General features: G+C 42.2%; 1 protein-coding gene and 2 long non-coding RNA genes across 3 annotated transcripts in view; 2 read left to right on the top strand and 1 right to left on the bottom strand.

Annotated features, from left to right (window-relative positions):
- LOC105009504 (E3 ubiquitin/ISG15 ligase TRIM25-like) overlaps window positions 1-15,238 on the bottom strand; it is a 90,931-nt gene that overhangs the window by 19,741 nt on the left and 55,952 nt on the right. The gene's annotated exons all lie outside the window — the stretch shown is intronic.
- Window positions 1,522-2,522, top strand: LOC117594501. The gene is made up of 3 exons (XR_004575752.1): window positions 1,522-1,579; window positions 1,663-1,794; window positions 2,205-2,522. It is a non-coding gene; the product is annotated as an uncharacterized LOC117594501 (long non-coding RNA).
- Window positions 10,259-14,074, top strand: LOC117594502. The gene is made up of 2 exons (XR_004575753.1): window positions 10,259-10,295; window positions 13,727-14,074. It is a non-coding gene; the product is annotated as an uncharacterized LOC117594502 (long non-coding RNA).

Below are 15,238 nucleotides of genomic sequence, written 5' to 3'. Positions count from 1 at the left end.
ATCAACTCCTTTCTGCCCCATCAATCACACTAGATGACAACAGATAAGAGGTTACTCTGTTTACCTGAAATCACCTCACACAAAGACATTTTACACAGTCAATAATTACATTTTTTCAAAAACATTTTAAAATACCAATAAACTTTTATTAATGTTTTCAATGCACATGCTATATATTTATGAATATATTTCTGTTGACAGATAAACAACCAACTCAAAACAAATCCCGGAAATCATGAAGAGACTTGATTGTTCAGCAAGGTTCTAGACACTGACTAAACTAAACTCTAAGTTCATTGGTTTATTTCAGTTGTCAATCAACTCCCTTCACCATTGAGGGGTATGTTTCCTTATGTGTTCATTCAGGAACTCAGACCTCTGGCTAACTCTGTTCCACTTGGTTTGATTGAAACTGTGTACACGCAAATTTGTAACTACATCATGATGTTCTATATGATATCTGTAATCTTAAATCAATCTATAGCCAAAGTCAATCAATCATATATTGATAGAAGCAAACTGATAAATCACTGAATAGGAGTAGTTAGTGTAGGGTATAATGTGTCAGAATGGTGATTTATGGCCCTGGGGTGCGGGACTTCCATATTGATGTGACAGGTGGGCGGGACATCCGGTTTGTAGGGTGGGACTTCCGTTATGACGTATGTTAGGGTGGGACTTCCTGTATGACGTATGTTAGGGTGGGACTTCCTGTATGACGTGTGTTAGGGCGGGACTTCAGGAGTGACGTATGCATGTCCGGTGATTTATGATTACATTGATGTGTCAGTGTTTGATGTTTTACAACGCCTGATGAGCAAACCAGACTAGTGTTATAACAGGTGGGTTATGTTTGATGATTAACACATGGGGCTTAGGGTTCCGGAATGTTAATTAACAAATGGGGCTTAGGGTTCCGGAATGTTAAATTCCCAGGCATTAAATAAGTGTTGTGTCAGCGGTTGTTTGGTGTTCAACAAAAGGGTGCCAGGGTTCCACTGCCATGTGGTACAGATGTAAACTTCCATGTTTTACAATGTGGTTGTAACATGGTGTTTTTCCACAAGCACGGAGTTACACGTGAGAGACATGTTTTTTCTGTAAGATATAAAGAAGGGGGTGGGTATGGACTTACGATTTTGGATAGTTCAGCCCAACATTCATTTTAACAAGAGATGGGCTTCAAGGTTATATCTGCCCAGTAGTAATGGTCCCTAAATAACCACTAATACAAACTGTAGTATATGCAGTTTCTCACGGTTTGTAGTCCAACACAGCATTACAGCAAACTAACATCGCATGAGCAATGCTATTATTTTGAAGGAGTATCCATGGCCCGGGCCAACCACACATTCTTCCATTTTAATGTGTTTTTATTTTATGCTTTTTGTGATTCATTGTATGTGTAGCAGTATGAGTTTTAGCTCATAACTACCTGTGCGTTTTCGGCCAATCACAATGGTGGAGCACGGTATAAAAACAGCCAGTAGTCTGCCCACTGCCTTGCTTGCTTGCTGGTGACTGGAGCACGCTGCACTTCCGGCTTGTGACTGCTGTGATTTGTCTGCTCGAGCGTCGGGTAAGGTGGTGGTTTGGCTGCCTCTGCACTAAATGTTGTTAATCATTTGCGGCCGTTATTTTACTATGCATTAAACATTTTAGATCTTCGGCTGGCAGGTTCACCCCCCCCTACTCGCCGAAGTAACACAGTAATGCGAAGCGAGTAGCCCTGTTGTCTGCACGTAGCATTCTCGGGACGTCTTCCCTCTGGAGCGACTCAAACTCTGCGTAACGGTATGTGGGTTAAATGAGGTGGGAGTTATTTCTTTAGCTTTATTTGGTGTTAATTGTTTTGTGTAAACATTAGGGATTGGACTGAAGCCGCCGGAGAGTCTTATTAGCCGCCGAGCATCTCAATCACCAGCTGTTTGTTTTGCCTACGCATGATGTTAAATTAGTCTATTATTTGAACTGTGGTTTATTGTTGCGGCCCGCCATCCAACCATTCTCTGTTGTTTCTGTGGGGCCATTGTTATGTAGGTCTCAGTCCCTAAGTGTATGAATGTTGTGGGTTAGCCCACCTACCTGAAGAGTGGATGAAGTTGGTTTCTTCCCGTTTGCTCTTTTCATTTTTGTAATATTGTTTTGACTTTATTGTTGAAGAGTGAACTCCCTTTTTTTGTGCGTTCCCCCTCATGTTTTAGTGGCTGAGAGCTGAAGGTGGTGGTATCTCCCTTCCTGTGTGCTGTGCCTCACCCCTTTTTTATTTGCTGTGCTCACTGTTTGCGTGTTCACGGGTGACTTTCCCTGAGATCCTGTTCCATCCTTGTTCCCTTTCCCCCTCCATCAGGTAAGCCACAGCCCTAATTATTTGTCCCCTATTGGTGTGAAGGTATTTTTAAAATTGATTGTTTTTAATCGCATTGATTTTGTAATAAAAATGTATACTTTTTTTAAAGTTGAACCTTGTCTTTGGCGCCTTCTTGTAAACTGACCTGTGTGTCCTTAAGCATTATATTGAAGTGGTGATTCAAACTAATTCTTTGGGTAATATTCCCAGAGTGGCGTTGTCTGTGTTTGGTTTTGTCAGCTCTCGTGACGCCACATATGTTTGTTTTATCTTGAATAAATGTTGTATGAAAAATACTATGTAGACATTGATGTGGTTTTACAAATGTTTTTATTTTTACATACACGTGATTGGCTTTTCTATTTCTTCAACAACCATGGCACAAATTAAACGTTTCACAAGATTGAGCATGTTGTATGCTATTAAACATTTGCTTATCACGCTTACTCTGGTACATCTTAGCTAGAAACTTTGAGACTAGGGCATAATTTTCTCGTAAATCATCACAGGTTTTCAGAAAGGCATTGATTGACTTGGGAAAATATGTAAAATCCGGGGGGTTTCCAAAACTGTCATAAAACCTTCCAATGCCATCATCTGTTATGTAAATAGCAAGCCAGTACTCCCCAGGTTGATTGCTTGGGTGTGTATTAACAATCATCATTGATGCAACATCTCAGACTGGCCCCCTAGGTAGTTGGTCGCTTGCCAGCACACCATAGAAGTGGGTCCTAGATGAAAATTGGTTCACCACACTTGTCAACTCTGCAGTATTCATTTCCACACAGTTCTCCTAATAGTAGTCAACCATGACTTGTTGCCGGTTTGACACTTCGATAATGGAGTCAAAGATTGAATAAACAACTAAATTAATTGTTTGGGGTAGTGGTTGTTTGAACCTCATTTTAAGTCGTACATTCCCTGACTTGATCAAGGATAGGTGCTGACCACATTCCTCGTCTGGCGCGCAGTTGAATGCATAAAGGGCATAGCCGTGTAAGAAGTCCGACCTGTCAATAGCCAAGGCTTGGTCCTTTAGGTGTTTTCCTGAAGCTAAGGCCAATTGGTAAAATTCACGCACTGCTGACCCTTTTGTGTAATTTGGTTGGAATGGTTTGCTAGGAAATTGCTGACCATCTACATAGCCATAAACTCCAAATTATGTTTGAAATTAAATGGATTTTTTTTGTAACTTCCGGTAAAACTGTCATTGTCCACTAATCGATTACAATAAATTTTGGCAGAGGTCCTAAAAATAGGTTTTCCTGGTTGCAAACACGACCCCCAGCCGGTAAACTAAATGTCTTCATACACACTCTTTCAATTGGGTACTTGGCATTGGTTGAGAGTAGCGCTTGAGTGTGTCCAAGTTTCACGGCTGGCGAAACAGACACTTTCTTGACAAATAGTGATGCTGATAGTATATGCAAACGATAACGCACATCCCCGACCCCCATAAGGCAGAACTCATCTTTACCGCGCACCATCCTAACCTTTATGTCAACGCCGTTTAACATACGTTTTTCTTGAAAGAAGATATCGCTATGAACAGGGCCGATCATTTCAAATGTTGTGCTATCCGCTGAATAGGCTGCCCTTTTCGTAAGTCCATCGTTCTCCCCTGCAGGGTCCGTAACATCCATGTGACCTGCGGCATCCTTGTAAAACAACCCAGCTGAAAACTGTGTCTTTAATGTATCACATCCATAATTCAGAATGCTCTCTATAACGGCTCAGTAGGGGTATGTGTTGCTACTCTGGCTAATTAAACGATCACCCAAGGAGACATCCACTTGTGAAAATAGGGTGGCTATCGGATAGTTGATAACCCCAACACGTGCACCGGCATCAATATTAGTTCTGTCCGGTTTAGTGACTCTTACACGTAGGTAAAACAAAGTATTGTTTAGATCAACGTAGTCTTCGCCATTCCCGGCAATAAAGAACTCCAGAGGGGCTGCGTCAGATATTGCTGATAGGGTCGGTATTTCAACGTATGTATTTTTCTCGATAGATGTCTGTGTGAATGGAACTGTGAATAAATCCAACTCTGTCTTCATACATTCGCCAGACATACGGTGTAGGAGTCTCATCTTTCTAAAATATATTCTTAATCAGATTTGTCGTGTTCCCTTTGAGTGTCCTCTGAGGTGTATGTCCTCTTTTAACCTTGGCACTTGTTTTTGTCTCATTCTTGCGTTTTTTACTCCTGGGTAGGCTCTGCCTACCAGGTGGTCTCTTTCTAACACCTCGAGACATAACTATCAATCCAAAACAGTCCTGCTGTTTTGTTTGTCGTGACATAACACTGTTGACAACATCGCCAACTATATTCCTAGCCGCACTCTTCAGATGTGGTTTTGCTATGGAGAACCCGCGCTTCAACAAAGTGTAGATGTAGTGATTGTATGAGTTAGTGAACCGTTATAAGCTGTTGTAACCAACGAAACAAAATATTAAATGTCTGTAATATGAACTGAAACTGAAGGAGCAAGTAGGAGAATAGGAAACCCTGTTTAAGCAGTTGCCGGGGAGAGAAAGATTTAGTATGTCTGTTTTGTGAGAAACAGGACACAGGTTAGAGACACACACACATAGTCTGACAGGCCAGACAGAAACCAGGAGGAGACAAGAAGATGTTTGCGTTTATCCTTATAAGGAATAGAATTGGAACTGGACCAATAGCACACTTGTTCTGTGAATTTAACGTCTCTATCTTTTGGGCGTAGTAGAAGTATAAAATGATCTGTTGAATGTTGATCCTTAGACATTGTGTCTCCAGAAGCTTCTGTAATAAATGGACATATAATACGGTAATTGACCTGACTCCCGGTGTTTTATTCTCCTTTCCAACAAACCAACTCGGGGAAGTGTTAGACTTCAACAAAGGTATTGCCATCCGGAAAAGCCCTTGGAAAAGGCCCCCTAGACCGGCCCCATACATTGCTGAGCTACCATGATACCCCGGTAAACCGTTACCGGCCTGTGTTGTGTAGTATTCAACATACCTTCGAGGATCATCATAGAGCTTTTGCGGCTGCATCTTAAACTCTAAAAGTTTGTTTGACGGGTCTGAAGTGTAATTTTGCAATCAGCTTCCCCACTACAAATGAAACCTGCTGGTTTTGATCAGATTTTACTTCAGTACAGATCTCATCAAATTGTCTCTTACTAAGAGGTACGTAGTGTGGCTTGTCGTACGTCACTGTGACAACTTCATTCTTTCTCCCTGTAATATGTACAGTTCGCAGCAGTGGGACATGACTGTCACCAACACGTTGATAATCAATTATATCTGTGTAGATGTATAGGGTGTTAAACCCTGCCAGAATATCTGTGGGGAATGTCCCGTACCATGGGGCGTACCACCGCTCGCCTGGTTTTAACCCCAATATCTGTTCCAGTTTTGCGCTAAATTTCAAACTAAACTGGGGCTCACCTTTTAGAAACACTCTATTTTTAAATTCATCGTACCCCACCAATAAACCATGTGTTTTTATATGACTGTTGAGCTCTATCACTAGTTTTAATATGCTGCTGTAATAACCGGTGTCGAGTTCATATTTCCAAGTTTTGTCGTTTTTCAAGTCAAGTAGTTCAAATGCATTTTCGCCCCGTGTAAAAGTTTTCCACGTATGCGGGTATTGGAATTCTATCAAAGATACTTCCCAATCGCCTTTCAAATCTATACCTTTGGCAAATTTAGTGGTATAGCACGAACTCGTGTTGCTTGGATAGACATGTCTCGATGAGTTACTGGGGAGCGTTATGTAGAAGCCACCGTCACCCATGCTGATCGCCGTCAATGTGAATGACGTGATCCTGTAAATCCTGGAGTTTTATCCAGTTTCTAGGTCAACCACTTGTTCCGATGGTATCCAGCTGTTGAATTTCTCAGGCCAACCAAGCCATTCCACAAGACACATTTTCCTCCCTTTCTGTACTTTCTCATTCAAAACTGCTTCCACTTTAAAAGTTTTATCCTTAGCCACGATTATTTTCAGCAATTCCTGTTCATAAAAGGTCCCAACTATCACATCACCATCGTAATCTTTTATTCTATATACAGGAGGTACCCGAGGAATGCATTCTGTTATTGTAAAATATTCATCTGTGTACCCTTTTTCATAGCCTTTTGTAAACGCACCTCTCAGCTTTGAGAGTCTCACAGTATCCCCAACCTGGAACTTGTAGCTTTGATTACCATTTCTCGTTAATGTTGTGCCATACAGGTTCTTGAGAACTAATCTAACATTTTCTTCACAAACCTCAGCAGGCTTCATCTTAATAGACCGATGGTAGCTATGGTTGTACCCACGAACTAAATCTTGAATAACCTCAACATAGCGATAAGTGTTGGCAAGTCCGTTTGGACTTTTTGCAGTGTTCTTCCTTCTTTTAATATGTCTTCAAATGCTCGCTTTACCTCTATAGCACTTTTATTTCTCAGCACACAAATCCATGCGTATTTGCTTAACACATCTATGCATGTTAACATAAATTTCATGTTATCGTTTTCCACACTGTAAGCACTCATGTCAACCAAATCCTGCTGAAATTGTGAATTTATATCATGAACATTAACTCTATTTATTTTAAAATGTATAGCTACAGGCCTGTGTAGCGTGTATGTATCCTGGACGAGCAGCCAGTCATCGGCCTCACCATTTTTGAGGATCTCCCCGGTTTTTTCCAAGTATGTTCTTTTCAAACCCTCTCTACCCACATAAGCACCAGGGTTTGCCGGGTCATAGTAAATACTTTTCATAACCTGTTCAGACATCGTAGAGTGTTCGAGCAATAATGAGAATTAATACATGTTTAACAATGTTTTATTTGAGTTTTCGAAATTACACAACCAAGATATTCAGAAAAGTTACACAAACATTCAGATTTCTCATAGTCTTTGTTTATATACATGTTAACATGAGAACTGAAGCTACCCAGGCCTTAGACAACAGACTCTTTGCTTTCATCACACCCTGACCCCGCTGCGTCGCATACAGCATCCTCATTATATTTGTCCATGTATTCATCCCTGTTCTCACTCAGTCTCTGTGTGATGTTCGGCTCCAACTTGAGCTCATGCAGAAAGTTCTCAGCGGCCTCGTGAACATCAGTCATCGGTGTGTGAAAACCCGATGCGTTCAAAATCTTAACCAACACATGTTTCAGTCGCGGTGTTAAAACGGTCGCCACAATGTCGCCATAATGGGTCTCAAAAAAATACTCACATGAATGTCTTGTCTGGCTCGGGTGGTCCACTTCACATCTGATGCATGCTATGTGTAGAATAGCCCCAACAACGTTTTCCAGAATCATACCCATTGTTGCTTTGATGATCTTTAGAATTTTTGGTGCAAGGTGTTTGTCCATTTTGTGATAACTCTTGTTAGCATTTGAAAGGTATGACAGGTTAAGAGGTCCTAGTCGATCACCAACCCTGTCAATCCAATGGTAGTTTCTTGTTGGGTATGCCGGTGGAATCGAGCTGTCTGGGTCAGGGGTTCCGTAGAAGGCTTCAGCGTTGTCATCCCAGGCGTCACACAGCCAGTCCTCAGCCTTGGGTTCTTCAATCACCGCTTGGTTGTAATCTTGAGACATGTTTCATAAAGTCTACCGACTGCTTGATAGTCACAGGCGGTCTGTCGGTTTTTATGCTGTGCTGAGGACGGTGTTGGCTTAAGGAAGAACTTCAGGGTCTTAGGTCAGTCGATCCGTCCGCAGTCACAAACTAACCCGCTGACATTTTCCGGAAATAACTCCAATCTAACAGAGTCATACTCTTTCAGCCCCTCGACAACTTTAAACAGTACATCTACTGTATTATGTGGGCCTTGTTTTGGCCCCAAATAAAACACTTTTCGAAAGGTGCCCCATAAACGGGCATTAAAAACCATTTGATCAGTCACACCAGCCTTAAACACTTGGCCTTCGGGTAATTCACAAAATGCCACCTCCGGTAGCTCTGGGTTGAAGATGTATCCCCCGATCCGACCATCGTCCAATTTCCACTCCTGTGTCAACATATCCTGGTGTAGTTGATGGATTCGGGTTAAACTCTGCATCGGTTTCTTCGTGGCTGGCATGTTGATTGCATCTCTGCGGTCCATTTGTAATTTCTTACCAAATCGCTGAGCTGCGTTTAAGCTGTTAGCTTTCACCGGTGTTTCACCCAAAACATTGATAGCAGCACAATCCTCCATGTTTTGTAATGTGTAGGTACGTTCGCTCAGGCAAGACTGAATGACCATCACCGATGTCTGCGTGGTTTAAATACACATACCACGCCAGTCAACCCATAAAACATGAAAGGTTAACAACCACCGGTTGTATGCCAGCTGTAGCACCACTTGTCAGAAGATAAAACACCTGGGTTTTAGATTTGCCGAACACCATTTGTTGAACAACAATAATCTTACCGCAGACACAACACTTATTTACTGCCTGGGAATTTAACATTTCGGAACCCTAAGCCCCATTTGTTAATCATCAGTCATAACCCACCTGTTATAACACTAGTCTGTTTTACTCATCAGGAGTTGTAAAACATCAAACACTGACACATCAATGTAATCATAAATCACAAAGTCACCGGACATGCATACGTCACTCCTGAAGTCCCGCCCTAACACACGTCATACAGGAAGTCCCACCTTAACATACGTCATACAGGAAGTCCCACCCTAACATACGTCATAACGGAAGTCCCACCCTACAAACCGGATGTCCCGCCCACCTGTCAGATCAATATGGAAGTCCCGCCCCCCAGGGCCATAAATCACCAGTCTGACACATTATACCCTAAACTAATTACTAATAGGCATCAGTATCTTCACAGATCCATTAACACTCAACCCAGGATAGAGTGGCTGAGTGAATGTGGTCTGGACTCTGTGGAGGAGGGTCATTGTGTCAAAGACACTGTAGAAGGACAGAGTTCCTGCCCGTTGGTCCAGATACACTCCTACTCTGGAGGAGCAGGGGACATGGATATCAGTCTTGAGATTTTTATGCCAGAAAGAGCATCTGGATTGAGACCAGAATAACCTCCATGACTGATCATTATGACCAAACACACACTCATCACCACCTCCTTTCCTGCTGATCTCTTTATATGAGACGGCTACACCAACCCCTCCCCCACTCCACTCTACCTCCCAGTAACAGACTCCAGACGGACCCTCTCTACGCAAGAGTGGTGTGAGAGAGTGTGGAGTTTTGGCTGCCCTTTTTGTAATTTATTGGGCTGCATGTGCTTTGTCATGGTACACATTTTAGTGCTGGGGTGGCTATTTTGTTTTCCTCTGGTTTGGAAATCAGTATAAAATGTTTTGAATTTTTGGAAACTTTGTGTAAATTAACATGGTCTTCAATGCCACACACACACACACACACACACACACACACAGACACCCACACACCCCTGAGCATTGACTAATGCAGAGTATAGGCAACCAAAAGGTTTTTTGTTTATTTTTTAATCTTAGTTTGTTTAATTTTTGTGTCAATGAAGGGTTGGGTGTATGTCTGGCTACATGCTTTTACAAGCCAGCTTGAGTTTGTGACATTGAGAAATTATATTTTGTATTCAGAAAGATTTATTATGAATGTGTATGAACCAGGTGTTTGATTTTGACAGTAAATAACCTGTGCTTGTTTCTTCTTCCTTGCAGGTTCCCTGCAGGTCTCTCCTGGTGTCTCTGAAGAGGAGGTCCTCCCTGAGCAGCAGTGCTGTTTGCAGGAGTTGAGTCTCCATCTGGGAAAGGAGGAACCAGAGACCACACAGATTAAACAGGAACAGGAAGAACTCGGGACCAGTCAGGAGAAGAACCGATTCAAGGGCTCTTTGTAACCAGGGATTCACTGTTCACTCGTCCCTGTGTGAAAAATGAACTGAATCAGGAGGACCTGCTTGGGTCTTTCCCTTTTCCCCAAACCCAAGGTTATTTGCTATTCTGCTGATTATCTTGATCTTTTTATTCTTTAGGGTAACCAGGGTAACCATTCTTTGTTCATCCAGTGTGGAGCTCTTCCTTGGCCAACCAGGCCATTTCCATTTGCTGAGCACACCAAGGCATTCGCTTTAATTTTAGGAGAGACGGAGGAGGAAGCAGCAGCTTTGGCAGCTCCATCCACTGTAGCGTTGCCTAGAGACAAAGGATCAGTAGACAATGTGTGTGCGGACATTTGCACCTGGCAGTAGATTAGGGTGTCAAAATAGTATCTAGAATGTTATTGACCAGTATGTGGTGAGCAATAGGCTCACTGGTAGATCAAAAATCCCCTTTGACCCCTGAGGAAGCCACAAACCTGACATACACCAAATGCATGTTGAGTGTCAGTGTTAATTATTACAGTGGCCCCAAGGGCCAAAACACAAGCTCTGGTCAATGCAAACCATTCTTCAGCCTGAGCAGAGAAGTGTGAAGGAAGTCCAGCACCCTCCACCACCACATACTGGGAACACACTGCATCAGACACCTGAGGAAGGTCTTCAGAGGAACGCTTGACACAGCCATCGACAGAGAACAAAAGATAAGGCTTGATAAGATAAGGGATAATGGATCTTCAGACAGATCTGAGAGAGGCTTACATGAGAGCAACCACTTCCTGACATCAATGTGCTTCACCATTGTCCTCTGTTGGTGGAAGAGTAGCAGGGTTAAGAGCAGCGCACCATTTGAAAGTGACTTGTGACATCGTTAACAACGGGTTTTACCAATGCAATAATCGTGCCGGGGTTAGATGAGCTGTACGAGCGTGTGAGATGAGAGCATGCACGGCATGAGCGCAGGCTAACACCCCTTCTGTATCTGCTACAGAACGAAGGCATGGAGCTCTGGCCACAGTATCATGACGTTTGAATAGTAACCAACTGGACGCATTTCACCACCTACAGTACATGTTGAGCTAGTACAGATGACATAAAACTTTCTCTGAGACACAGATGAGTCCACTGTATGGAGTCCCTCATGGCCATTGTGTGGAAATGGATGAGATCAGACGGGGGTTGGACTCTCAGCGTAGTCAATCAGTCAATCATGGGGTGTTACCTTATTTAACTGCCTTAGAAATGCCAGAGGCACAGGCAGATCTAACTCTGTGTGGACCTAAGTATTTTAGCCTTACCGTATCTGGATGTCATGGATATGGTGGCACCCGGGTCAACCAGGAAATCAGCAGGCCCCCATTCACAGATGTTAACATTGGAGACACTCTACTATTCTGAGTAATGAAAGGGAACTGACCTGGTGCTGTGGTGCTGTGAGGTATCCTGCTCTCTCTCCATCTCATCCTATTTCTGACCCTGAGGATGGTGTACAGTGACACCCTGTGGCGGTCACGAGAACTACTCCTCAACGTCTCCTGCACCCGCCACGGCCTCTCCAGCCTGTTGTCTATTCAGGCAATTTCTTGCCATGTGTCCAGGCTGGTTATAATTGTAGCATTGCATCAGCTGACCAGTCCCTGTGTATCCTCCTCTCTGGCTGCCTGCACATCCTCTTCCCCAGCCTCTGCCTCTCATTCCTCTGCCCCGACCGCATTGATAAAACATATTCTGCCTCTGCCTCTAATTCTTCTGCCCCGACCGCCTTGATAAAACATCATCTGCCTCTGCCTCTCAATCCTCTTTCCCAACCACCTAAATAAAACATAATCTGAGTGGGACAGTTATATAGAGAAGGTGGCTTTAGCCTATAACATTATAACAGACTCAGACCTTATATCTTACCTCTGTCCTCTGAGTCCATCAGGTTGTGTATTATAACAGACTCAGACCTTATATCTTGCCTCTGACCTCTGACTTCTTTTTATGATACTCTAATAGTTAAAGCGTGTATGGCCAATAACTGAGAGGTTGTTTGAATCCCTGGACCAACAAGGTAAAATCTGCGAAAAGGTTAGCAAGGCACTAACCCAATCTGCTGTGTTTAGTGGCTTTGGATAAGATTGTTTTAAAGTACAGACAACACCACCTGATGGAGAGTTTGAGCAGCAGGTCTCTAAACTTTAGTAGAAGTAACCAGTTGGGAACCACAATAGTGACTAAAAACACACAGAGGTTGGACAAACAGTCTGGATGTAATGGATATAAACTCTTTCATACGTAGGCCATCCATTTGGGTCTAGGGTGGAAGAAGTTCCACTAGCCTAATGATAATTATAACTATAGGTTATGAATATATAATACATTTAAATCAGGAGAATCCTAAATTGGTAACATCAAGTAATGTTAGTACAATGTGCTACTACCATAGAGATGGCTACATGCCAGTATTGTTTCTGCACTACGACAGGTAGCACTTGATCCGTCATGATTTGGTAGTAAATATTTTTTTCCAGCAGGTGTCACTAGACTCCATTGTGTTTAATGAGGCTTCAAGTGATGTTGGATAGAATTGTCTGGAAGCCTCAATGTTTCAGAAAACCTAATTTCACCATCAGTACTGAAAAGGCCATGTTTTCCATGTACTGTAATTAATCATACAGCTTGAACTCCGTCCTGCTTTCTTAGTTGATCAGTGCCCTGAAGTGCTCTTCCTCCATGTTGTTTCTTTAAGACTTAAATACATGCTTCCTTCAGCAATTAACCAGTTGGGCTACTTCACTTATTATATCTGCATTCTGGAGAGGAGGTGTCCATTAAAAGTTGCTGCAGTTTCTTCTGCTACACTCCAGCAGTGGCTGGCAATGTCCTGTGGTTTAACATGACACTCCAAAACAAACGTAAGTGGAAGCACACAACAAAACATGCATGAAAACTATTTGAGGGAAGACGTTTCCTGCTAAAACTGTACATCATTGTCAATGTGGTCACATAAAGACAAGAGACTCTGCTAAATGATGTTAATATAAATGGTTGACATTGACACCATGTATAGTAGAAACATGTGGCCTCCTTATTCACAGTAATATATAATGTTATATATAATCACAGTTATATTTTAATGTTATTTATTAATTTAACATTTGTTAAGCTTCACCTTTCACTAAAACTTTATTGTCATTGCAAAGTCCATTGACTGAACTAAAGGTGAAATATATACGTCTATATGATTTGATAGCATTCGAATGTGTCATAATAATATTGTGAGATTCGTGCATCGTTCCGCATCCAGCTCCTCCCCGTCACACTCCTCATCTGCCACCGTTACGCTCACACTTCCCGATACGCATGAACGCACCCAGCAATCCAGATCCCAATCACCAGAATACTGAACACCTGGGCCCTGTTGGCCTCTCTATTTAGCCTGTTCTCTGCCTCCACTCAGTTGTGAGGTATTGTTCGTAGTGGACTTGCTAAGCCGTTATAGCGCGGTGCATTTGCCTGTTGACTCCCAGCCTGTTGTCCCCTCCTATCGTGTTCTCTAGAAACCTGCATCCTGACCTGTCTGCCTGCCCCTGGATTCTCCTACCGCCTAACCCTGCCTGTGCTGTTGCCATCGCGGACTGATCACCCGGTATTCCGACCTGTCTGCCTGCCCCTGGATTCTCCTACCGCCTAACCCTGCCTGTGCTGTTGCCATCGCGGACTGATCACCCGGTATTCCGACCTGCCTGCCTGCTTCTGGTTTCTCCTCTCTGTCGATTCTTGCCTTTGCCTTCGTGGATTGATCTCCTGGTTACTGAACCTACCTGCCCGTCTCTACTGTTTTTGCTCCTGCCTACTCCTCTGTACAAAAATAAATCAACAGTTGCGTTTCTGCAATTGGAACCACACCCCCTTGGTCTCGGTGTTCATTACAAATATCAATGACATCTATTTGTTTCTAACTTTATCTTCTACTCAGCCTGGGGAATACATGTAAGGGTGAACACAGGGGAGAAAAACCATAGTTTCTGGAAATGCTTTAGAACCTAGTTTTATCTGAAACAACATTCTGCCACTGAAGGTAAACCACACATAGATTGTATGAAATACTATTTAGAATGAAAAGCAGTTTTAAATGACAACAGAGACCAACTATTGATATCAATGTAACTTAGCCAGGAATTAATACAGGAGATAAGTTGTATAAGTGAAACAACTGTGTTAAATGCTTTAATCAACAAGAGCACCTGACAGGACATGAGGACATACAGAGAGCATTTAAAATCCTGTGTAATCAAACTCTCTTTATAATGATGAAAAATATAGCAAATCCTTCCTTAAGTTTCATTGAAAATTAAAAACTAGTCCCTCTACAACGTGTCCCAAATGTAACATAATTAGAGTGGATAGTAATTATAGACAAGTACAGGTAGAATGTAATAGAAAGCATAACAGACTTAGTCTACAAATGACTGTTAGTGAAAGATTCCCAAATCTATGATCACACATAAAATACAGAACAGATGTTTGCTGAACATGAACCAAAGGTAAATGTTAAATGTGTGAATCAACTCCTATCTGCCCCATCAATCACACTAGATGACAACAGATGAGGTTACTGTGTTTACCTGAAATCACTTCACACAGAAACATTATACAGTCAATAATTACATTATTTTCAAAACATTCTATAATCAAAATAAAATCTGTTTTGTACATTTTATAATGCTTTTAATACACATGGTTTATATTTATAAATATATTTCTGTTGACAGATAAACAACCAACTCAAAACAAATCCCACAAATCAAGACGAAACGTCTCTGTTAAAATAGTTCAGCAGGGTTTTTTCACTGACTAAACTAAACTCTGTGATGATTGGTCCATTTCAGCTGTCAATCAACTCCCTTCACCATTGCGGTGCATCTCTCATCATACGTTCATGGTCATTTGTGATGGCAATTCCATCGATCGACACTCTTAATTGAGTAAGAAACAGAGACAAAATTCTCTTGGCACAATTTAACCATTTTAATATAATTTGCAAATAAGAGAGACTCGTCAAATGCTTA

The sequence above is a fragment of the Esox lucius genome, chromosome 5, assembly GCF_011004845.1.
Source record: "Esox lucius isolate fEsoLuc1 chromosome 5, fEsoLuc1.pri, whole genome shotgun sequence".
In the NCBI taxonomy this organism is placed as follows: Eukaryota; Metazoa; Chordata; class Actinopteri; order Esociformes; family Esocidae; genus Esox; species Esox lucius.
The sequence above is the reverse complement of the archived record's forward strand: the minus strand, read 5'-3'. Positions and strand labels throughout refer to the sequence as shown.